The sequence below is a fragment of the Ptiloglossa arizonensis genome, chromosome 8 (genome assembly GCF_051014685.1).
Source record: "Ptiloglossa arizonensis isolate GNS036 chromosome 8, iyPtiAriz1_principal, whole genome shotgun sequence".
Lineage (NCBI taxonomy): Eukaryota > Metazoa > Arthropoda > Insecta > Hymenoptera > Colletidae > Ptiloglossa > Ptiloglossa arizonensis.
In genome coordinates, this window is record NC_135055.1 from 24,394,005 (window position 1) to 24,418,251 (window position 24,247).

At 49.3% G+C, this 24,247-nt stretch overlaps 1 protein-coding gene across 2 annotated transcripts in view; it reads left to right on the forward strand.

Annotated features, from left to right (window-relative positions):
* The window catches only part of Cow (Proteoglycan Cow), a 76,244-nt gene that overhangs the window by 10,837 nt on the left and 41,160 nt on the right, over positions 1-24,247 (forward strand). Inside the window, exon 1 of one of the 2 annotated variants that reach the window (XM_076318884.1) lies at positions 6,906-7,002. The exons of the other annotated variant lie outside the window; for it this stretch is intronic. The gene's annotated coding sequence lies outside the window, so the exon portion shown is untranslated. Of the gene's footprint in view, positions 1-6,905; positions 7,003-24,247 lie in introns of those variants that run through there. 2 annotated transcript variants of the gene reach the window in all.

Genomic DNA, 24,247 nt, shown 5'->3' on the forward strand with positions numbered 1-24,247 from the left:
GACTAGTCGCGATCGATCGATTTTTCCGTCGGAAAAACTTTCCTATGGCAATTTCTCTCGAACCGAAAGAGTAACCGAGTGAAACATTCCGGATATTTTAATTTTTTATCATCGTTTGTTCGAATTCCCGACGTTACTTTTCGCGCGCGCGAAAGTATAATGGGGGCAAAAACTGGCGGGGACCGGAACGATTCCCACTTTCTCCTTGGGATTCGTTTTGTTTGCTTTTCTCCTCGTAAAATTGCATTTATTAGAGCACTTTTCGTTCGGTGCTTGTAATTTTTACGCTCCGCGCGTGTAACGAACACCCGTAATTCGAAACCGTGTTTCCGACTGCAAGACCGCTCCGATTTTACATCGATGCTCGTCGTATCGACAAATCCACCGTAAAGTTATCGATACACCGCAGCTACCAGTTTTCCATTAATCCGTTCCTCGGTTACGCGCCTCGAAATTCTGCCAATTGGTCGTAATTGGCGCTATTATGGTTGAAAGTGAGCGAGCGAGCGAGCAAACACGCGATGAACAAGAGTTTCTACTTCCAGCGTCGAATTCGTTTTACGCGAAAGAGGTGTACAGTGTTTACGTAACATCGTATTCGATGTACGTACGTACTATATGTAGTTCGATGTCTCGCGAGAGATACAATAAATACGTAATCGGGCGTCGATGTACGTGCGTTGGTATTCTTAACCGATATTAACCGACGTAGCTTTCGAGGTGCGAAACACGTTGTAGCAACGAAACTGCGGTATCGAATTCCACGACCCCCAAGATACCTCGATACATCGAATCCCGGCAACCCCGAGACTCGTATACGCGTCCGGTTTCTCGATCTTGCGATCTCGATACGTAGATACGTATTCGGTTTAGGACCCCTCGAAGCGTTCGTTGGTTCGTTCGTTCGTTCGTTCGTTCGTTCGTTCGTTGGGTTTCACGAGCCCTCTGGTCTTGGGTTCGTCCGGTTTCAAGACCCGCGAAACTCGCGTATATCGTATCCGGGTATGCACGTACGTAGGTTTCACGACTCTCGAGCGTTCGATATCGGGTTCCGCGAGTTTCAGTTCACGTCGCTTATTTACCTTATTTACTTTGCCCTCCTAAATCGTATCCAACCGTTTCGTCGAAGCTCGATGGACGTAGCGCATTTAATTATTGTACGCACGGCTAAGAATTAAAACCAGGGACATTGAAAACGGGACGAACGCGAAAGGGCGAGGCGAACAAGGGCTTGTTCGAGCGGTCGATACCTACTATATATCGAAGCTTCGTGGGAGATTGTAAGAAAGGAGGCACGTCGAGTGGTCGATTACACGTGATTGCCGGCAGTGCTGCGTGCTGCGTGCTGCCGGGCAGGCCGCATCTGCATAAACACGATGTCGTTCTCAAGGTTCGGTCAGAAATTCCAACTCGGTTATTTTGCCAGGGGGAGTGGCACGAGCGTATCGATTTTCCGCGCACACCTCGCGAACAACCGAGCGCCGTAAACGGAAAATACTGGCGGCCGGCACCGTCGAGAAATTAGAGCTCAACTCCCGACGCGCTCTAAACATCGCCGCTGCTCCATTTCTGTTCCACCTGTGTTTCACCTCTGCTTCGCCTCTGCTTCGCCTCTGCTTCGCCTCTGCTCCACTTTGCCCCACCTTTGCTCGTCCTCCGATCGCTAAATTAAGTCGATCGCGTTCGATGCGTATTTTGTTGGTTGCGCGACTCGAGGACGCGAGTACTTGCGGGAAGGAGAGGAGAAAGACCGAGGAAGGTTTTTCAACGAGCGTGCTCCTATATCCGACGATCGAGCGGATAAACGTTTCCGTTTCTTCGAGTCGAAGAAACGATCGTGTGAATTCTGTTGCGCGGACAAACGTAAAAGGATTTTTTCTCGCTTTAATTTCGATTCGTGTTTTTACAACGCACGCACTCGTATTCGAACGTCTTTGATACGTTTAAATACGTACGGTTGGACGCGCAACCAAACAGGTTTTATCGTGGGCGCGGGCGCGCGCGCGAGCCGGACGAACGGCCGACCGACGCGTATCTATGGATGCACCGGGTTTCAGGAGAATTTGATTTTTCGGATCCAACGTGGTTTCGCTGTCCAAATAGATATTACGAATTACCCGGATCGGGTTACACGATAAAAGTACTTCGCAGAGCTCGGTTCAAACGATACGAATGGAATGAAAAACGATCGAAGCGCAGTGCGCGACGATGGTCGTTTAACGCAAACCGTACACACAGTAGGTACGTAGTTAGGTACCAGCAGTTCGACGGACCGGCGGCAGAAAGCTACGAACGTAAATCGAAGCTCAAAATAGAGATTAACGGCCACGCTAGCAACGGCTCGAAAATATTTACCGTTTAGGTAGGTATTCTTCGGTCCGTTTCGTCCCTTTGAAGAACGTCTCGACGAATACGTATCCATATAGTATACCGTAGGCGCAGACGTACTCGTTCGGCCATCCCCCCCGAAACACCGTCGACTAAGCGTGTCTCGATCGAATCCCCAGGTTCGCGTGCCCGATGCGCGGTATTTATTTTCCTCTGGTAATTCGCCTCGTGATCCGGGTCGACTTTCGAGCGAAAACGTTTGCCAATCGTAGACCGTGTACACCGCGCCGGGAGAGCACGAGTTCGAAACTCCACTCGCAACGAAACGTCCGCGTCGAGCAAACGGAGACTTTGGGCCTGAAACGAAAACTTGAACCTTTTCGAGAGCGCGCGATGTAACGAAACACGGCTCGCGTATCGTCCCGTTTCGAGAACCCCTCCAATTAACCCCTCCCTCTCTCCCTCCCTCTTGTTTTACTTCAATCGGAGTTGTCCAATCGACGATGGGACAAACGAATTCTTTGTTACCGGGCGATCCAAGGATCTATTTTGCGAAGAAAAGTAAGGTAAGGTCGAACGGTCCTTTTATCGTTCGCGATTCAAGGCACGGTACGTGTCGCCGGGCGTTTAGTTGCTACACTCGGATCGTGGGGTTCCGTCCGGGAGGCGCGCAAACACCAAGTTTTGCCAAAGTCGGGAGCCAAGTTTCCGCGAGTAGGAGCCGATGAAAAACGCTCCCGACGCCCGGAAAGTTTTCGCATACATTCCGCGAGTTGCCCGCGGACCGACGTGCTCGCTTCAAGTTTCACCTAATTTTTACCCAATTACCGGGGAGGGAGCTATTCGCATAATTGTCCCATCTCGTTGGCTCATTAATTCTTCGCCTCTGTGCATCCGCGAGCCTCGTTAAGCTCTCGTTCGTTAGTCGACGCGCGTTAATCCCCGCATGCTTCGAATCGATCGCGCTTTACGATTGCCAACGAGCATTGCCGGGTACCTACGTACTCGCACGAGGGGAGTGTACTCTCCGCTGATCGATCGCGAGATAAGAAAACGGCGTTTACGTATTTCGCGTTGGAACGATCGAGCGACAAACGCGAAAGGAACGGTTTCTTTTACGCGGACCGAACGGTAAACGTTCGCCGTTGTTGCGGCGCCGTCCGTTGTTGGAAAAACGCACGGCGCGGTCGTAATTTTCGTCCAAGTGGCTGTCGTCTCGCAAAATACAAAATACAAAATACAAAATACGACGATTCGATATTCGTTTGAGGCAAACGATTCGAAGCTTCGGCGGGATAACGTTAAATCGTGGCGCGCTGCTTGGAAAAATGTAAAAAGAAACGAGTTGCGCGTAATTGGCCGCGAGGATCGATTCGATCGGGCAACGCGTTCGTGTGTATTTTATCGGGTCGTACCGCGTTAGGGACCGACGAATTGTTAACGATCGCGCAAAATGTTTGTTCGTAAAAGTCGCGGAGATCGTCTTCGGCATCGTTAACCCGAATCACCTTCCGGCATTGTGTAGTCGCGTGTACGCCGGCAAACGGACGTCCTACCGCCTTTTCTCTACGCACAGAGTTCGCATTGTGCGCTTAGGTGCGATGCACTTTTGCGGACGCGGTGCATCTCCATTGTTGTACCGCGAGCACGGACACGGATTCAGCGCATTTTACGTTACAAAGGGAGCGAGTGGGAAAAAGGAGCAGACAGATCTGGCCTACATATTCTTCCGCGGACGTGGGAGGAGAATTTGTGCGCGTCGTCCGACACCGAGGATTCCACTTTCCGCTTTCCTTCGGTGGAATCCCGCGGCGCGGCCGAGGTTTTGCAAACGGGGCAACATTTCGCGCCCCGACACTTTGCGTTCCGTGGTATTTTTCTTCTCTAGCGACGAAACCGTTCGCAATCTCGTTGTAAAAGTTTGCCTCGAAGAAAACGTAACTCGCCGTTACGAAGGCGCCATTGTAGGCCGTCGATGTTTCGACTCGGCTCGAACGGTGTTTCGAAGTTTGCGATTAAAGTCTGCGGCGAAGAATACGTAGAAGAAAATGCCGATCTCGAATAGTAATCGCGACCCGTGACCTGGAAACTCGAGAACGCTCGTTCGAAGATCCACGCACAGAAATCGAAGGGGGTCGATCGTGTTTCGACGTTTCGATGGAACAATACGAATGTGCGCAGGTAGGTAGCGTGGACGCGTGCTCGTCGCGGTTCGAATCGACGAGGTGCAAGATTCACGCGGGCAAGGTCTCGTCGACGACGTTGGTCGGCTTGGACCAACGGGAATCAGTTTCGCCGGCGAAGGAGTAAATCCTCTTTGCCCGATGAAGAATTTTGTGCGGATCGTGGCTCGGCGGCAGGCCGCATCGTGGAAACGCGCAAACGCGCAAACGCGCGAAAGCGCGGAAGCGCGAACGCGCAGACGCGCAACAGGGGAATAGTAGCGGGGACTGTAGCTGCAGGTAACTCCCGTTGTGGTTTTAGTTTACAATTGCCGGATCTGCAAACACATTAGCTCGAGCCAGGGACCGACCGCCTTAACACAACGAATTCCGATTGTTTGTTCGCCGGCGCAACGCGTGCATCTGCAACTGCAGGAATTCCTGGCACGTCCTGCGCGCGCTTGCAATACGGCTGCATTCATCGGTCCCGAATTATCGCGGACGCAACGTATGCCGACCGGTTTACCTCGGCCGCTCGCTTTCAGGACGGCGATGATTTCGCCCGTCCTCGTCCGTCCGCGCCCGTCCGCGCCCGAGTCCTCGTTGACGCGCGAGCTGCGCGAGCACACACCTATCTACGTTGCGTAACCAACTCCTCGTCTCTCTGCTCTTCGAGGCTCGAACGCACCGAACGCGTCGAAGCTACGAAAGCTCGGAAATTCGACAAAATTTCGTTTCCATCGAACGAAATTCATCTCGTTTCGATCGCAATCCTACCAACATTTTTTACAATCGGGTTCTTTTCACTTTTTAACTCGACACGATCTGTACTCGACGCTAGTTTCATCGACGCGCGATTCGAATTGTTATTCTCGAATCGTCGCGGCGGTAACAACGACGCGGACTTTATTCGCAGCGAAACTCGCGTCGATGGAACTTTTCCAACTTATTCGACGAATAAACTCGCGAATCGAACGAAGAACAAGAATCACGCGTATACATTTTGGCGTACATTCGAGAGGTGCGCTCGGGAACGATCGAAATTTATTCCCGCAAGTTCCGCGTTCCCCGTTTCGGGAATTCATTATCTTCTTAAAAGCGTCCAAACGCAATTAGTCGGTGAAGTGTCATTAGAAGGCGCGGCTACGTAATTAGCACGGTGAAATTTTCTCGGTTAACGAAGCTCCCTTAAGTTTCTTTAATAAGTTAAAGCCGGAGGACTAGTCGGAAGGGATTCTGGACTAACAACGACTTCCTTAATTTCCTGTTTCGGGCGAGTCTCTTTCGAGTTTACGTCCGTTGCTCGGATATTGTACGCGTATCGTGAGTTCTCCGCGGAAGAGTTTCTTTCGCGAGACCAATACGCAGCTGCGTCCTCGAACTCGATTTATCCGCGGTACGTGTTCCTCCTACGCGTCGCCTTTACCACGTACCGATCGAACGTTCCGCTCGCGAGTAGTCAATTTCTTATTTCGAGCGAGGATCGAACTTGTTTTCGTTTTTCTCGAGCAAAGTAGCGTTTCCGAAAACGCCGGAACACCAATCCGATATTAGTCCGTTCGTTTATTCACTCGTGCAACCTCGTAGAGGTTCGAGTCGGGTCGGATCGGGTCGGATCGAATCGGACCGAGTCGCGACGAGGTGGGGCTGGTGGGTCGGTCCGGAGCGGGACGAAGGAAAAGACACCAGAGTAGACTTTGTACACTCTATGAAAAGTGAATACGACTGGGTAAACAAAACAAGAAGAAAAAAAAGAAAAGAAGAAAACCCACCGAAAGGATAGCCGTTGCGCGTGCTAAAAGTCAAAGAGCGAACAAAAATTTCTTTGCGATCTCCTCCAGGAATGGCTGCATTCGATTTCTCGCGAATAAAACGGAGAAGCAATGCTCCGACAACGTCCAAACACGTACCTACCCTTGTATAATATTTCACGTACGCGACCAACCGACTTAGCTCGCCGTTACCACCCATCCCTGTCTACTATATTATCGCGTCGCGTTGCAAATTGTTTTCCGCGTCGAATCGCTCGTGCGATACACAGGCGATCCAATTCGAAAAGGAAATTTGGCAGAACGGGAGCCCCGTGTCAACGGGAACCAGTGAATTGTAAGTATTTAATTATAAATTATACGTATATGCGTATCGTCTAAAATTTGGATCGCTCGGCAAAGTCGGCCGATCGAACGGAGAATCGATTCTCGAAATATTTCTGTCGAAATATATTTCTATATTTTCGATCGAATCACTCGAGCAACAATTTGCCTACACATTTATTCGACGTCGTACATCGTCCCCCACGAGACGGATAATGAATTTAATCGTGCTCCAGTTCTGTCGCTAACGTAGGCGCACCACCGAGCGGGTAGTTGGTTCGAGCTAATTAATTGTCTTCTGTTGATTTTCTAGATTTTCTTGGGCAAACACAGCCCCGCGAGTGTTCCGAACGCTGCGCGCAGATTACACTGTTCGCAAAATTTAGTGGATCGAGGATGGAATATTTATCTCGTACAAGGTTGGTGCAGCAAATATTCAAAATTCACGAAAAAATGAAGTAAAATCCTCTCGAACCGGTTCGAGCCCGAATCCGCCGAGCTCGGAATTGGCAGTTTTAATCCTTCGCGAGTCAACGTTCGTTTCTTTTCCAAAGAAACGGAACACCGATAGCGATCGGTAATACGATGGATGGATGGATGGATGGATGGATGGATGGAAACGATCGAATATCCACGTCGTGGGTTTAAGGTTCTCGTTCGGTTCGTCGCGCGACACGCGAACAGGACGAGAGCAGCGAACACTGCGTCCATTCTCGCGACCAAGAAGGTAATTTAGGTTAGCTTCGGTTCCGTCGATTAATCGCGCGACATAATTCTCGGTGACGTTGATGTGCATGCCATTAAGGCGCCTCGATTGTGCGAGTTTTTAATGAAAATAACGGGTACGCGATGAAGCTTTATCGCGTCACGCTCCTGTACGAAATTACTATAGAACGCCCACGTACGAAAAGCAATTACGCGAACACGACGAGTGTGTACCGTGCACGGTCTCTCCGAATAAAGGCGGGAAAAATTGTTATTTGTCGCGCGAGTTACGTTTTTCTCTCGGTGTTATTTCCTTCTGTCGGCAGCGAGTCGTTAACGAACATCTCCATCGATAAGGAGAAACATCGCGTAATTTTGGTCGACCGGTTTAACTCGAGTTTCGTGTTTCGAGGCATCGAATTATTCTTCGGAGGTTCGAGCTTGGGTTCGAAAAGTATCGAGAGCCATTTTCGCGACTACTTTTTCCAAAACATTTTACGCGCACGATACATTTACAAGGAACCGTTTCGTTCGATCGTTAACGGCGTTCGCCATCTGAAACTCGAACCGCGACGGTAGGTAATTCGATCGAAACGGATCGAGTTATTCAAGTTTTCGTTCGTCGGATCGCGTTCACTCCCGTAAACGCATCTTTGGCGTTCTTCTGGAACGTGGAGTTAGTTCGAATCGCGATCCCGGGTGAGACCGTCGCGTTCTCGAGTTTCCGTAAACGTCGGCCAACGAAACGTGATCGAGGAGAAGGAACTTGTCGCGACTGGAGATCGTTAGGGTTGGTCAGTTGCGCGCGGAGAACACGCGGACTATTCGACACGGAATGCCCTGCCCGTTGCTCGAATTCGATTAAAGCGGACGATTACGGCAGCCATACGCGATCTTCTTTGTCCGGTGGAGGATAATCCTCTCTGTCAGTGGAGCAAGGAGAAGCCTCTTCGGGTATTTACTTACCCGGTTGATGTAACCAATAAGGTCGACTCTACGGATTCGTTTGTTCGCCGGTATGCCGAGAAAGAAGCTTCGGTAAACTTGTAATTCCGTTTAATCGAATTATTCGACTCGCGGTGTTGGTAACGGTGGCGGAGGAAAGATCCCCGTTCGTTGTAGCTTTTATTTATTTTTTTCTCTCGCACGGACGAGTCGTTTCGAAACCGTGCACCTACGTACGTGTAAGATTTATCCGGTACTCGAGGAAACTCGGGGCCGGCTGTACTCGCGCTTGCGCGCGTTAAATCAATCGGAGACGAAAGACTCGTTTCCCGTGTCGTCTAAACGGGGAGAGCACGTGTATCTGTTGTACCGTCGCGACAAAGCGACCGAAAAGGGATGGCTAAAGTACATGGAAATATTACGTATGCATCAGCGAGGTGTCGGTGGAACAACAAGACGCGCGAACACGGACGCGGGTACAGGGCCTTTCTAAAAATTGAAAAGAACGCTTTTAACACGAGCATCTTTGATGCTTCGACCTTGGAGCAGGCAGCCTCCGAGGCTCCGGTAGTTTCTGCCTGCTTTATACCTGTTTCTATCCAGCGACCTCCTTGAAAGCAACCCTACAAGCGCACAATACACATCTACATACCGATTCAGCCTGTCACGTATAAAAGCCCGCGTACGTGCCGGACCGGCCTCGCTTCTTTCGACTTTTTGCATTCTTTCTTCCTACCTTTCTTTAGTCTTTCCGCCGGTGTGGCGCGACGTGGCGCGGCGTGGCGCGGCGTGGCGCGGTGTGGCGCGGCGTCGCATCGCGCCTCGTCCTGTTTCGCTCTCTTATTCCTTCCGAGCCGACTCTTCGGAACGTTCCGGAGGTCCCGCTCTCGTTATCGATTCGTGGAAAAACTCCTCCATCGTTTCACCCGCTCCCTTTCATCCTCTGGACGCGTGTCTCTCTTGTGGAACGAACTTGCGAAAATCTCTCGAGAAATTCTTCGTACTTGAGAACTCTACGTTACCCCGTTCAAAGGAAGATACGTACATAATACGTACTAGTATGTTGGAACACACGTTTCGCCAAAACGGATTCGATCGTTTACTCGAGATTTTTAATTCGTACGAATTTTCCAGCCAAAACGATTGAATCGCGTCAAGCTCGATCATCGACGAAAAGGAAAAGTTCGTAGAGATCGTCGCGAAAGAAAAAGCTAAAGGCTCGGGCTTAGAGTGGTTATCGCGAAGCGAGTCAATGTCGAAGGAAAAGCCATGTTCGAAGCGGGTGTATCGGTAGCAGGATGCCTTCCGCGCGCAAGAGGCATCCTTTCGATCAAAGAGGAGATCGTTGATTTCGCGACCACTTTTACAACACGTACGATGATAACGATGTGCCTTGCCATGTCACGTCATGCCATGCCATGCCATGCCATGCCACGCCACGCCACGCCACGCCACGCCACGCCACTGCGGGGTTGCGGCGACGCGCGTCGCGTACAATAGGGAAACTCATTTCACGGCGCGGCCTAGTCTTCGTTTTTTGCCTCTCGGAACGGTTATTACATTGTAACGTAGTTAACGTAGTTAACGTAGTTAACGTGGTTCCTGATCGTGTCGCGGCGCGTCGGGTTGCGACACGATCCGTTAAGGCAACGCACGAAACTTGGAGACCTTTTCGACGGGGCCCGACTAACTCGTCGTGTATCTTACAGCGTGGAAACGATCTTAGTTGAACCAAGCTGGTTGAACACTTTCCACGATTTTAATACGAAACAATTTAATGCAATTTTCTACTTGTTTTTGATCCAGAGTTTTTCGATAAAAGGTCGCGTTTACGCAATACGCGAAATTTATCGGAATATTCAGGTGCGAACGTAGCGGACTTTGGAATACGTTCGATACTAAAAATGGGTGGGTATTGTTTGCCGATCATCGAACGCAAAAGGGTTTTCGCAAAGTTTGCAAACGATTGTATCGTCCGTGTACGCGCCCGAATTTTTACATCTCTTTGCAACGACAAAACGAATTATTGTCGCACGAAACGTATTACCGGATTAATCACTTTCCGATTACGCTATAATTTATCGGGTCGATAATATCGCTGAAACTTAATTAGTTTTATCAATTCGACGCAGAGGAAGAAACGTGCTTGCGAGACGACCGTTGGCATTGCGTCGGAATTTTTCAAAATAAAAGGTTCGAACGCGAAATCGAATTTTCGCCCAAATATCTTTTGCACGAGCACGCCGCGTTTCATATTTTTCCGTAAAGAAAATACTTTTTTCGTAATTTCGCGTTGCCATTTTCTTAATTTACGTACGAGTACATCTTTCTCGTAAACCGTTATTCCGATACGAACAAGTCGATCGTAGTTCCTTCCATTAGCCAATTTTCACGTCAAAATCGAAAGAAGGGCGAAAGAGCCGATCGATCGAATTCTTCGCCGAGTCTTTTGTTCCACGTACCAAAGACCGTGGTGATATTTTTCCGAGAGAAACAGCTTTCGTCCTCTCTCCCCGATTCCCTTCGAGTCTTTGTCGGTTAACGAAAAATCAGCAGGCAGACCGTCTCGAGAGAGTCTTTCGTTTTTCCCAGACCGGAATGCCAACAATCGAACCTCGAAGTCGAGACGTTATCGTTTCTCGTTCTCGTTGCGTCGCAACGAACCGACGACAACGGTTCGTTAATTCGAATCTTGGATACATTTGTTTTTGATCTTGGTTTTCATTTCCAACGTGCACGACCAACGTATGCCAAGATTTCTGATTTTACGATGACAACGTGGCTCGTGGGTTACGGATATTGGGAGAATAAACCGTTGGTCTTTGATTCTTACAACGAATCAATTACAGTCTAATTATCGACTTTTAATTATACCATGAAATTAGCTGACAATCACGGCCGTAATGTTTACGGTCGTTGAAACGGAATAGATAACAGATACGGTCGAATGGTAGCGGTGATGACGGTGGTGACGGTGGCGATGGTGGCGATGGTGGCGATGGTGGCGATGGTGGTGGTTCCGTGTTCATTAGTTTGGCCCGTTAATGTCCCTTCGTTATTATTTATTATCAAAGTTGTACCGATTGTGCCTTGTAATTGCGTATTAAAATTAGATTACATACGGAACATCCAAATAATCTGGTTCGAAACTGGGTCGCTACGAACGGTCGAAAGCGTTACAAATATGTAAATTAACCGGGAAATTTCTATCGTCGTTGTTGTCAGTTTTTTAATACACGGTAAATCGTCGCATATTCGTTTCGATCGTCTAATTAACCAAACGCACATTGGCTCAAGCTCCGTATCGTTTCGTACAATTATTATAGATAATAGAAACTCCAGAGAGGCAGCAGCTCGATATTTGCAGAGGGAATTGACGTTCGGGAGTTGCGAGTGGTCGGTTGGCAAGAAGTCTCGTTGCGACTGCACGAGTGGTAGAGGTGCGGGCGCAATTTTCAGCCCAGTCCTTTCTCGACTTCTTCGACGGTCGGCAAATATTTAATTCGAAATAAGAAGAACGCACCGGCGCGGATTCACGAGACGATCAACGATCAACGATCAACGATCAACGATCAACGATCAACGATCAACGACCAACGCGATGGATAAACGGGGCGGTTGACTTTACGATACCGCGGATACGTTCGAATCGCGCGTGCATTGTCACGGTCTAACGATGTTTTATGTCGGCCGCGAACATAATATTGCGAATCGCCGAAACGTTTCTATCCGGTTCGATAGCTCGGGATACAGGCCGATCGATCAGCGCGCTAACGCGCAAGATAATGGTGATTTGCCAACGCGAGCGACGTCGACAACCGTTATTAGAAATTTGCGATGGTTCGCGGCGGACTACGGTTCGTGTTCGATCCCGGATTACAATTTACGCGGTCGATACGCGCGAGCGTAAGAGATCTGCGCCCCGGTATCGATATCTCGCGAGTCCGCGTAGGTTTCGCCGATCGTTCGGAAACGCCGAAAATCGGTACGCAAGTAATCGCGCGAGTAATCGCAATCTACCTACCGAAACCTGTTTGTCGAAAGGCGAACGGTTATTCAGCCACCTACATACATACGTACATATGTATGTGTGAACACCGAACGAAGCAAATTGAAAGTTTCCGACGAATATTGCGAGGCACGAGAGGCGTTTCAATCTCCATAGAAATCGGCGCGGTGCGGCACGGCCTGGCAGCGCGATTAATCGAGTGCGCGGTTAGGTTTTTGTCACGTACCGCGTCTTTTAATTTGGGTCCGCGAACAAGCTTCCGGGCACGATTGCGAGGATAAATAGAGGAATACTGGGCCGAAATTGTGGCAATTCGACGAATGTTCTCCATTCAGGGTAGAGCGGAGAATGCGAATTGTCGGCCGCTCCGATAACGTTCTAACTAAAAAATGCGTCCTTTTTCAGGATGTTTGTATATTTAATCAGCGGCGTAACAGGACTCGTATAAACGTTCATCCGCGGGAACGGAAGCTGTACCGTAGCTGTGTACGTACGTATTCATCGGGACGCCGTCGAGCAGCGACAGAAATTTATAATATCGCGGTCGTTTATTAGCTATGCGAACAGTGTGCATTAAATATCAATCACGAGCAAGGGTCGAAGCATACATACGTATCTATGCGAGTACACCTAGCTACGTATGCACATACGTGTACAGCGATCGCGTCGCGTCGCGACAGTCGCACATTATTGCGGCGCAACGCGTCCCGTGTTTGTCCTCGCGTTCTAACATTTTTGGGATCCGGTGAAATAATCGAAGCGTCTGCGGCATACTTTGCGAGCGCCACAAATCACACTCGTATTCGAGATCGTTGTTCAGCTTCGGCCGAATACCGCTTCGATCGATTATTCTCTCGATCGGTTGCGCGCGTTGTAAAAACCAACGATCGGCAATATTATCGGTCCGCGATCGAGATTGAAAATTTCAATCTCCGATGAAAGTTTTGCTCCCCTACGTCCTCGGATGGTTCGAGCGGCAGGTCGCGCGACTCCTCCCTGCGCGAGGCTAGCCTCGGAGACACTCGCGTTTCGAGCTAATCCCGCTTCGGAGAGGAAGGGAGGGTAATTCCGAGCGCGGCCGGAGCACCGGGGACAGGGAAAGCCGATTTACACGAAATTACAAGTGGGAATAACGTCTGTGCCCGTTGGTGGCCAGACGAGATAACTCGAGCGACGACTGTCGAAGAATTCGGTCGGTGATCGAGGTCGATCGAACGCGATACGCAATTTCGAGTCGTCGGCGGTTCGAACGTTGCACACGAGGTGCTCGTTCGTAGGTACAATATTCGGTAAACGCGAGCGAACGAAACCAACGTTTAGAGATTCCCGTACGAACGGGAAATCAAAATCGAGCCGTTTCGATTCCGGTTCACCCGAAAAAAGGTAGAACGGTTTATCCGATGTTCCGGACCGTGACGGCGTAATTAACGGTGGTTCGCTCGGCTTTTAATTTTCGGTCATCTCGCGAGAGAAATATTACCGCGGCAAAGGAAGACTCGCGTCACGACTCGTGGTTCGGTTCACTTTCTCGAAGGAAAGCTCCCGTTCGATGCCCGATACGATAATACGCGCGCGCACTGGAACGTTACGCGGTACAATGTATTACTAGTATTTCTCGGCTCGAACAAGTTGGCCTTACTTTCGCGCGTCGACCGGCTACGGTTGAATAAGGCCCGATACATTGAACCGACCAATTGGCCGGCCGAGCTGATCCATTATCGGGAAACTCTCCTTTCGGACGCGGCCTCGTGAAAGGGCACGATAAAACCCCTTTTCCGGCCCACGGAGAATAGGGTTGCAGGTTCGCGACGCTCGGGAAACGCCGCACGGTGCTCGGTGAATTCCCGAGCCACCTCGGTACGGGATTCGATTTCGGTGTTGCGTCGAAATCAGCTTTTAGAGCCCGAAAATGGCATCTACCTCCCGAGACGTTAAATCAGAAGTCTTCACCGATCGTTGTCGATAGTCTAGATTCGGTGCATCGACTATCCTATCGGCGAAACGAAAGCTTCGTACAACGCGATATCAGTCACCGAGGGCTCCAACGTTTTAAATACGTACTATATTCCAGGCGCTCGAGTCTACGCGACTCGTTTCGAACGGGATACCAGTTTCAGGATGCCGGGATAGATCTGGCCGGCGGAGACACCGCGCGGGTGTCGTAAGGAACTCGTAAAATCGTTCCAGAACCGCCGCGACAGCCCTACCTCTGAATACGAATACGTTCGTGCGTACTCGCGATGTTCGAGGTAGCGTCTACGGGAGAAAGTGTCCGAATCTGGTAAACAGACGCTGTCGGATGTAAGCTTTCTCCGGTAATATTCGTAAATTATTAACGTTCCTCGCCCAAAGTTCGAAAGTTGCACTCCCTTTAACGCCCAACTTTGTTACTCGGAAAGAAGGCATTCACGGTCTCGTGTTTCCACGCTACATTTTTATCGTTACGTTCGACAGGATACACGTATTCCTAAAGTCTGGAATTATCCCCGGCTTATCGTAGCAACACTCCGTATTATTCGTCTCTCGCGAGGTTATTCGTTCCTCGCGCTTTGAGTAAATACGCTACATTCGTATGCATGTATTTGTTTATACACATCGTGGACATTAAGGGCAGAGGTGGAACAATTGGAACGCCTCGAACTTCAAATTCTGCAACAGTTCTCGATAATTGTATACACTCCTTCGGATGCTTTGGTCTTTTGCGAAAGGGGTGCGGTTTCACAGTTTCCTTCTTCCGCACGTCGCGTCGGAACAATCGCGGAGCGCGACCCTCCTGAAATTCTTATGCGCGATGTCGAGCCAAAAGGTGGCTTAATGAATATTGGAATATCTCGTTGCAACGCGCGCGGATAGCGGCAGGCCATCAGTGCCGGGAATACTATATGTACGTTCATTCGAGACGAACCCCTGTCATTTATCCGCGATCTTTTCAACGAGGAAGCGGACGGAGAGCGAGAGCGAGAGAGGGGAGGACATTTTTTCAAGAGACGACTGCCTGCCTCTCTCGTTGTCCCATTCGCGGAAAACTTATTATTTTCGCACCTTGGTTTATTTAACGGGTCGTCAAACGCGACCTCGATTCTTTCTCGTAGATAATTATAGAATAACAGCGCAAAGATGGAATCGTCGAGATCGTTGGAATCCATGGACTTGCTGGATTTGAGATCGTCCGGTAAACGGTTGGTCGATTCGATCGGCCGACGAAAACGGTAGAAAAATAACAGCGCGACGAAGAAGGAGACCTTATAAAATTCGATCTACGCGCGCATCCACGCAAGTACGGTACATTCGATGCTACGATGGCACGGATTTGTTAGTTCGAGCAGCGTGGAAAATCGGTCCGAACGATAACACCGATTCCGTCAAGGTTCCAAACAAATCTGTAACTCGTTTCACAATTCTCGTTTTCGTATTTCGAACATGGTTCGTAATTGTTGCAGATATCTAGGCGTTCCTAGGGTTTGCCGCAAAGGGGATTCGACGGAAAGACGATCGAGGTTGCTCGTTCAAACTCTCCGACTTTCGCCGTCTCCGATTAAATACCGATCATCGTGAACACATCGTGTTCTCGATTTACGCGATCACGAGCCTCCCACCGTACGATCGAATTATCCCGAATCGATCATAATCGGGCATAAACGATTCGGTCGATCGAATATCAAACGAGTCCCTCGGAATCCCTTTTGCGTACTCGTGGAAGGGAGAGAAAGAGACGGCGAGAGATTGGGTCGGGCGTCGAGTGTACCAACGATGCTGAAAATGTTCGTTTTTCGCGCGAACTGGTCGAAACAGTCGCGTTAGAATTTCGAGCACTCTTCCAGCGAAGGTAAAATTGTCGCGCAACGATCGAAACTTACGCAAGCGTTCGTTCGTCTTTTCCCTCCCTCTAGTGTTCCTTCTTCCTTGCGCCGCTCGACGAAAAGATAAAACGCTACCGCCATCCGTGCACTTGTGGCTTTCATCTCGTTAATGCAGGTACGCTCGGTTCGGCTCGGCTCGGCTCGGCTCGGCTCGGCTCGGCTCGGCTCGGCTCGGCTCGGCGGGTCGGGCGTTTCGTTAATTCCTGGGCATTCGAAACGCTCCATCGAGCGGCCCCTCGTTATGCCCGCTGCATATACAATGTACGGTTCTACCGACCCTCTGTTCAACATTCAATTCCATATCCGTCGCTTCGTTAATTCGTCGATTCGTCCGACTATACCGGGTGCTTCGCCAACTACCCGACGAATCTCACCGATACGAATACAGTGTAGGTCTACGTACTTGTACGAATGCGCGGATATTCGGCGTATCGTTTTCGAGCGGAAATTTCCGATCGAGTTTCGCGGTTGGAAACGAAGAAAAGGAAAGGAGGCGACGAAGGGGTACGCGTTTCTTTCTGTATTTTGCTTTCGGTCAAAATCGGTACGGTTCACGGTGGAAATTCGACGGACGATATACCTCGCTCTCTTTCTCGTTACTGCTAACTATTATTCTTCATCGATCCTGTCGATCGAACGAAAACTGTCCACACCGTGGTAATAGCCGAACGAACGTCGATCGATCGCATTCGATGGCGTCGACGATCATCGTTCAACACAACAGGGGGAACACGATTTTCTTTCCGCCGTTGTATTCTCGCCGGTGAGAGAAGAATCGATCGAATCGCTCCTCCCTAAGGCGACGCGTTCCGTTTTTCCTTTTCGAACCGATGTTACGAGCGGTACGTTATAAAAATTAGAAATATGTATTACGAAAGAGGGAGGGTGGGGAAACAACGATGTTCGTTTAACGGCAAACGATCGTCCTTGGTAGATACGATCCTCTTCGTCGAAGCATTTTGGCAGACGCTCGAACCGCGCCCAGCGAACGGTGTCTCGTTATTTACCGAATGCCAACTGGCTCGAGCAAAGGTAGAGTCGAGAACAATGTCGACGGAAGTTTCGCCGTTCCTTTTCATCCGCGTTGTCTGCGCGGAGAAACGATGGACCAGGTAAGAAGAGAGAGTGGAAGGGACGATTGATCGTTTGCCTCCTCGACCTCGTCCTTTGCGAAATTTTCTCGTCCAAATTGCGCGGAGCCAGCGACGATGGCCCAACCGAGACGTCTATAACGCTCGTGCTCGTTTACAATCGCGATCCTAGTATCGTTCGATACCACCTCGTGTCTCGTCTTTCGCGTACGAGTCTTTCCGCACCATCGATCTACGAAATGTTCCACGGTTCAACGCTAGAAGCTGCGAAAGAAAAAGTAATTACCGCTTCCGACAGCGACGAAACATTACGCGGGCAATACTATATGCGCCTGGTCGCGGAAACCCAGAGACCGGTTCGAAAACCTGAAACGGCTTTACAGTACGAGTTCTGCCGCGAACCTACCTCGCGTATTTCGGTCGCGATTCTCCTCTCTCGTTTCCTCGTTCTCGCATCCAGCCAGAGATTTACTTTCTCCTTCGGAACGGAGTCCTCGTTTCCCTTTTGCCACCGATCTTCCTCGACGTCGAACGATATTTGAATCGTTCCAATCGCGGAACGTTTCAAGTAAGAGCGGCTTGTTCGTCGAGGCGAGACGCGACTCTTTCCGGGTCGCGAGAGATTAAGAAGAATATCCGGGACGTTCGTCGACAGCGTCCCTTTAGTGCTTTCTTTCCGTGTTTTGCTGGATGGAACCCGATGCCTTGGTTTCCTCGCTTAATGGCGTGTCCTACATCTCGAACGTTGTCACTTCTCCTTGGTCTTCTTCTCCTCTTTCTCTTCGATGGCAAACGATGGAAAACGGTAGGAATAGTTTGTCGTCTCTTCGCGACGCGATAGAATACGGTTCGGTTTAGAATTACTCTTCCTTCGAAGAAAAACTACCTACCGAGTAATAACACCCGATTATTGTTCGAGTGGAATACGATCGTCGAAATTGGGTCAATTGGGAGCGTGTATCTTTTTTCGGGAATCTCGAACGAGAACGAAGAGGGCAACCGGTACCCGGGCCGGTTCTCTCGAGCAGGGATCCGTGGTTACCGTGTTCGACTTAACGATGTTCGATCGTCGAAAGAACAGGATTTCGGGGAAACGCGTTTTACAGTCCGATTATTCAGCCAATAGCTAAACTAGCGTTTACGGATAGTCGCGAGGTGGGGTGGAACGGCGGCAGGGCAGGATGGAAGTCTTTGGTAACGCGGATGGAACTCGTTATCGTCCTCGTTCCTGTCGTCGGATGCTTCTTATCTCCTCGATGGAAGCTGGTCTTCCCGTTTGTTCTGGTAATAGGTAGCCCCGACCTCCTGGCTCGGAATACTACCTCCTCGTCCTACTTGCACGTACCTGTCTACTCTTCCCGAGCGCTTCTCCTCCGTTTTTGCATACTCTGACGTGGACGCGTGTACCTACACGCGCGTCTGCCTACGTATTCGACTTGCAAAACCTTTTCCCGTAATTCTGCGGAAAGATCTACCTACTTTCCGCTCGTCGAGCTCTCCTTTTTCTCTTCCACTTCCATCCTCCTCTAAATATACCGATCGGAGATAAATGTTCCACGGAACCTTTCATTTGGTTTTCCCGTGGCTCGTGTATCGATCGCGTTCTCTTCGTAAGTCTTGGACATCTTGGTATTTTCGCGTCGCAAACAGTGAATCTATAGCGTCGCGGCGTCGTGGCGTCGTGGCGTCGTGGCGTCGTGGTGTCTTTCGTTGGCCAACGTGGAACACCAGACTCCGAGATACATCGGTTCCGTCTCGGACGACGTTTCATCGACCATCTCGCTCGAACGAGGTTTTATCGTTAATTTCGTAGAAACGCGCCACAACTTGGTCGCGTATTCAACGGAAGAAGAATTCAACGGAAAGATTGAACGCGGAGTAGACGGCAGGGTGTCGGGAATCGCCGGTGTTAACCGTTACAGCCTCGAGAAGACAGTACCGACGAACGGTCGTAAAACGAGCGCTTCGAATTCCATCGCTGTATTTCCACGGAGAAGAAGCTACGTTATTACCTGCTCGGTGTCCGATTGCTCTACGTTGAATCACTTTGGCGGCTAACGTCGGCTCTCTATTATCCATTAGGCACGATAGGTACGAGTACGGTGATCGAGGTCTACCAAATGTTTTATCAAAATACCCTCGAAATAACAGGGAAAGAAACTTACTCCAGCGAGCAATGTACAAATGCATATTAACGCGTACGCTGAACACGCGTATCGTGTTCTCGGTTACAGTAATCGAATCTACGTTCGAAATACGCGAACGTTTCTTTTTTCCTACGTATGTACGTATACATATATTTTCAATTATCGGTTTCTCTAACCATTCGGTATTTCAATGTAAGTACACGTTACGCAAGTTCTACGCGACGACGATTATATACAATGCAACGGTGTATTTTCGTATACAATGGTGTATTTTCCATATACTAGTAGACGCAAGCCAAGCGGTAGCGCATAGGCGGAATCGAGTCGTAATCGCTGTTAGAAAACTCAATTGGACGTTTTTCTTTGAAACCGAAACGACCGTATTTACCGGCTACGCGCGAGCATTTCCCAAAGAGGAATACACGAGTACACACGTACGCGTGTACGATTCGCCGCGCGTCGTAATTTCTTTTCGGAACGGAATTTCTGTAATTCCTGTAACCTCGGAGCGTACTGTGCAACGAATCAAAAATAGAGGAGCGGCGCGACGGTGAAAACTGGAATCCAAGGAAATCCCAAGAGCAATCAAAAGGACCCGATTCCGTCGGGCGAACAACCCAAACGAACCACGTGGATGAAATTTCAACCGACCGTTCGACTCGGTCCTCGCGATTTCGACGCGACAAGAGCGTTCGCGACGTTGGACGCATATTTTAACAACGTTGCGATCGAGCGAAAAATAGAACTCGACGCGCTCCGAGCGAGTCATTTTTTTTAATTCGGTACCTACGATACGATACTATATATCTGTCGCGTGTGTCGTCGAAGGAGACAAAACTTTGAAAGAAAAGTCGGCACGGAGAACCGCGATACCGGGGAACGGATGTAAACTATGGTAACGCCGCGAAATTATGCTCGTCCAGTTGAAATGTTCAAGAGCAGCGCAACAAACGGTGTCGCGTATAAAAGCTTCTCGTCGATTTGTCAGCTCCGCTGCACGGGTATTCGTCTCTTTTTATCGCATTTTCGGCTCGTTGTCGTTGTTATCGCGTACCGTACTTCCTCTCTGGTTATCGGCCCTCGAACGCGAACTGGTTCCAGTCCGAGTTTCGTTTTATCCTCGCGCAAGATCGCGACTCTCGCGGAATCGCTACACTCTAAAATCTCAGACTGCGCTTAAACCGCACTTATCGGGTTTGACGTTTCGTTGATATCTCACATTGTGCCGCGCGCACGAATAACTCGCTGAAACAGCTCGGTGTTCCAGTTTTACCGGAAGTTGAACAAAATTCGACGATTCGTATCGCGCGTATCGTTTTTCCACGCGAACGAATAAATTAGCGACTCGGTTAGAAAAATAGCGAGCCCGCACGAGAAGCTAACTGTTTTTCGAGCATTTTTCAGCTAGGCTCGTATAGCTCCACGAGGCTTCTTCGAACATCGTCCGTACGCGGGATCGAAAATTTGAAAATTCATAATCGGTTCGGTGTCGGTATCCTCTACCTGCGAGTTGCAGCTTTTCTCGAGCCCCGGGGACGAAAAAGGTCGATACGATGGAACGCGAATATCGGTCGAGAGTCGTCCGAGCAATCGACGAACTCTTTCTTACGGACACGTATTCGTTTTCGGTTCCATTGGTGATCGGCCAATCGATCCGTGATAAGAATCTTTTCTCGAAATGTAAGTTCGAAAATCCCAGAGACAAGGAGATCAATTTCGCGCGTGTTAATTCTCAACGAGATGGTATTATCAACGAAACCGTTAAGGCAAATCTGAACGCTGCACCGAGTACACGGTACCGAAGTACGAGTAGACAATGTTATCGCGGTTCGGTAATTGTTGCGAATCGAATCTATCCAACGAGCGTCCCGGTCGTGGTCGCGGTCGTGGTCGCAGTCGCGGTCGTGATCGCGATCGAAGGTTCAAAGTCGATTCGTCGAACGCGAGAGAATCCTGTTCAATAAGACGATCGTTTCGACAAACACGGTCCTCGTGTCGGAGCGGACGTCCGGGACAAGAATGTCTGCTCGGAGAGTTCGGTAACGGCGCTAGTTCTCCCTTTATAATCGCGTAGACGGTCGCGAACTACGGCACGGAACTCGACAGCCCGATATAAATGAGTTTGCTGGGACCGAGTTGCGAAATTGTACGGAGCAAAGGCCGAAACACAGCTTCGTAGCTCGCGTGCACGTATGCGTCTCTTCCTTCGAATTTGTTACAGCGACCCGACGGGTCGATTGCCGAACGATCCACGGAGTCGAAAGGTACGCTCGCTCGATAGAAAGAGGGTACATCGAACAGGCTAGCGAACACACGATCCGTGCTCGAAACACCGCGACGAAATCCGATCGAACGGAATCAACATTTGCGAGACATTTGCGAGACATTTGCGAGACATTTGCGAGACATTTGCGAGCGGAATCTACTCGAATCGAATCGATAGGTATCGATTTTTGTCCATTCGAGTCGATTAATTTCAACTCGGCCCGATCGCGTTTCAGTTTGACTCGGATCGATCGTTGAAAGTCGATTCAAGTTTAAAGTTCAATTTCAATTCGACGGGCTAAAGTTGAATCAGGTTATCAAGGTTGACCAAAGTTTGCCAATTTTAAATTAGATCGTCAAACTCGACCAAGACCGAATTAGATTACCAAGATCAACGCTGCATACTGAGAAGTAACGCGAAGATCGATCAAGGTAGATTAATTCGATGTTCGAGCTCCGTCGACTAAAAATAGTATCATTTTTCCAAGTCGCGTCGGGATCGATTATCGCACCGAAGACAAATTTTACGGCGACCAATCGGAAGCACTTGGATTTTCAAGCGGATGCATCGATCGAAAATATCGGTGGAGGGTGCAGTCTGTTTGCTTTCGTCGGTGCATCGACCTACTATATTACGCAGTAATTTCATATTCGACGAATCGGTAACTCGGTCTCTCGAGACTGCCGCCGCCACCACCGCCGCCACCGCTTCCGAAACTAGGGTCGTACATACATATTTCACTCGATTTCGTGTAACAACGATTTCGTTCGCGCAACCATACAGCGATTTCAATATAGCGGTTCTACAATCGACGAGGACAATTTTCAGAAAAGATTCGCAACCGTCGAAAATTTCGTCGCGATCAAATACGCTTTAATATCGTTGAATCGTTCCATGCTCGATGCTCGAAATCAAATTACAATCGAATCAATTGTTCAACACGTTACAAAAGAAATTCGTTTACGATTTTGAACACGCCACGAGCATTTTGACCATTTTGGTTGGTGCGCTTCAAGAATTGCAGGAACCGAAGAGGCTCGAGGTCGCAGCCAGCGCTTTCTCCGATAAAGGTGAATCCGCTTTCGGAGTTTTCGATGCAAATTACAAATCGCTGCGTTATTCCTGTGCTCAACAATTGGGAGGATTCGCTCCACGCGACATTTGAAAATCCGCGGAGGTTTCAACTGCGTCGAACGTGCACGGTGTACGTTTGCGTCCGACATTTCGTTGTCTTATCGGAGTCACGCTCCGAATCAACGAAGAAGGAATACTACCGTTGTCGCTTATATCGAGAGAATCGCGATGATCGTGAAATTCGATCGAACCTATCGTTGCAACGCCTAGAAATAGTCTCCAGTCTGTACATTTGTGGTGCGTTTAGACACGAATGTCCGAAGAAACGTTGCGCCTCTCGCAACAGAGGCGGAATCATAAACGCGTACCTCAAAATTCTATACTCACTTTCATTTTCCAACGTACGGTATGTCGAAAGAATTTTCGATTTTGCAAAGAAAAGAAAAAAAAAAAAAAAAAATAGAACAGAATCCAATACTTGGTTCAATTTGTTCGAAATTTGTGTCGGAATAAAAAAGTTTGCTCGTCTCCGCTTCGCGTTGCACGATATCGGCGCGTCGATCGGACAGAGGTTGATTGTGCTGGAATATGAAATGGTGTATCGATGGAAAACCAGTGGGGCACGGGTGTCGTTCGCTGTTTTCGATGCCGCGTAGATAAATCGATGTGGGACGCTCGGATGGGTGTAGCTGTGCACGGGAATACAGTTTCGCGGTCTCGTGTCGGTGACCTAGAAGGGAGAAGGGAGAAGGTAGATGCGGCCCGGAGGAAGGAGGTATTTCCATTTGGCGGAGTGCAATCGACACGGAAAATCGCCGCGGCGAAGGTTCTCCATTCCCGGACGAGTTTAGCTCGACGCGACGGCGACGGCGACGGCGACGGCGACGGCGACGGCGACGGTAACGGTAACTATCGAGAATTGGAAAACACAAGTACTTTTGGCGGCCCGACGCAACGGGACCACTGTACACGGTATCGAGATAGACGCGCGCGCACGTCAGATTACTTCGCGCTGATTGCTTGGTCCCGTGTGCTCTACTATATATCGTTGATTTTTCTCGTTTCTCGATTACTCCCTGTTCGCGGCACATCTACGAAGGTAGATTTCTACAACTTTTGGCTTCCTTTTCGTTTCGATACGTTTATCGCGTTGGAAGCAAATCGAACGGGTAACTCGAACGGGGGTACGTAAGAAATCGAACGAGAAATGAAAGTCAAAATTTTGACTACGACGCACGGGTCGTCGATACGACCCAAGGGGACGAAAAGGGAAAATTAACAAAGCATAACCAAACATTCGGTCGGGTTGGTTCGCGGAGGATCTATTTACACGACCGATATAGAGGGACAGTTTACCTTTAATATGAAAATTACGTGTCCGCTGGAATACACATTTGCTCCGAGGAGATACGTCTACGAGTATGTATATTTAAATGTACGTATTACCGTTAGAGATGGTTAAATAATCAAAGTGGTCCTCTCCGAGAAACGGCACAAAGTTGCACGTTAAAAGTTGAAAATTTCAGTCGCGTTATTCGATGACCGTTTTACGAATTTCTGTCTTTGT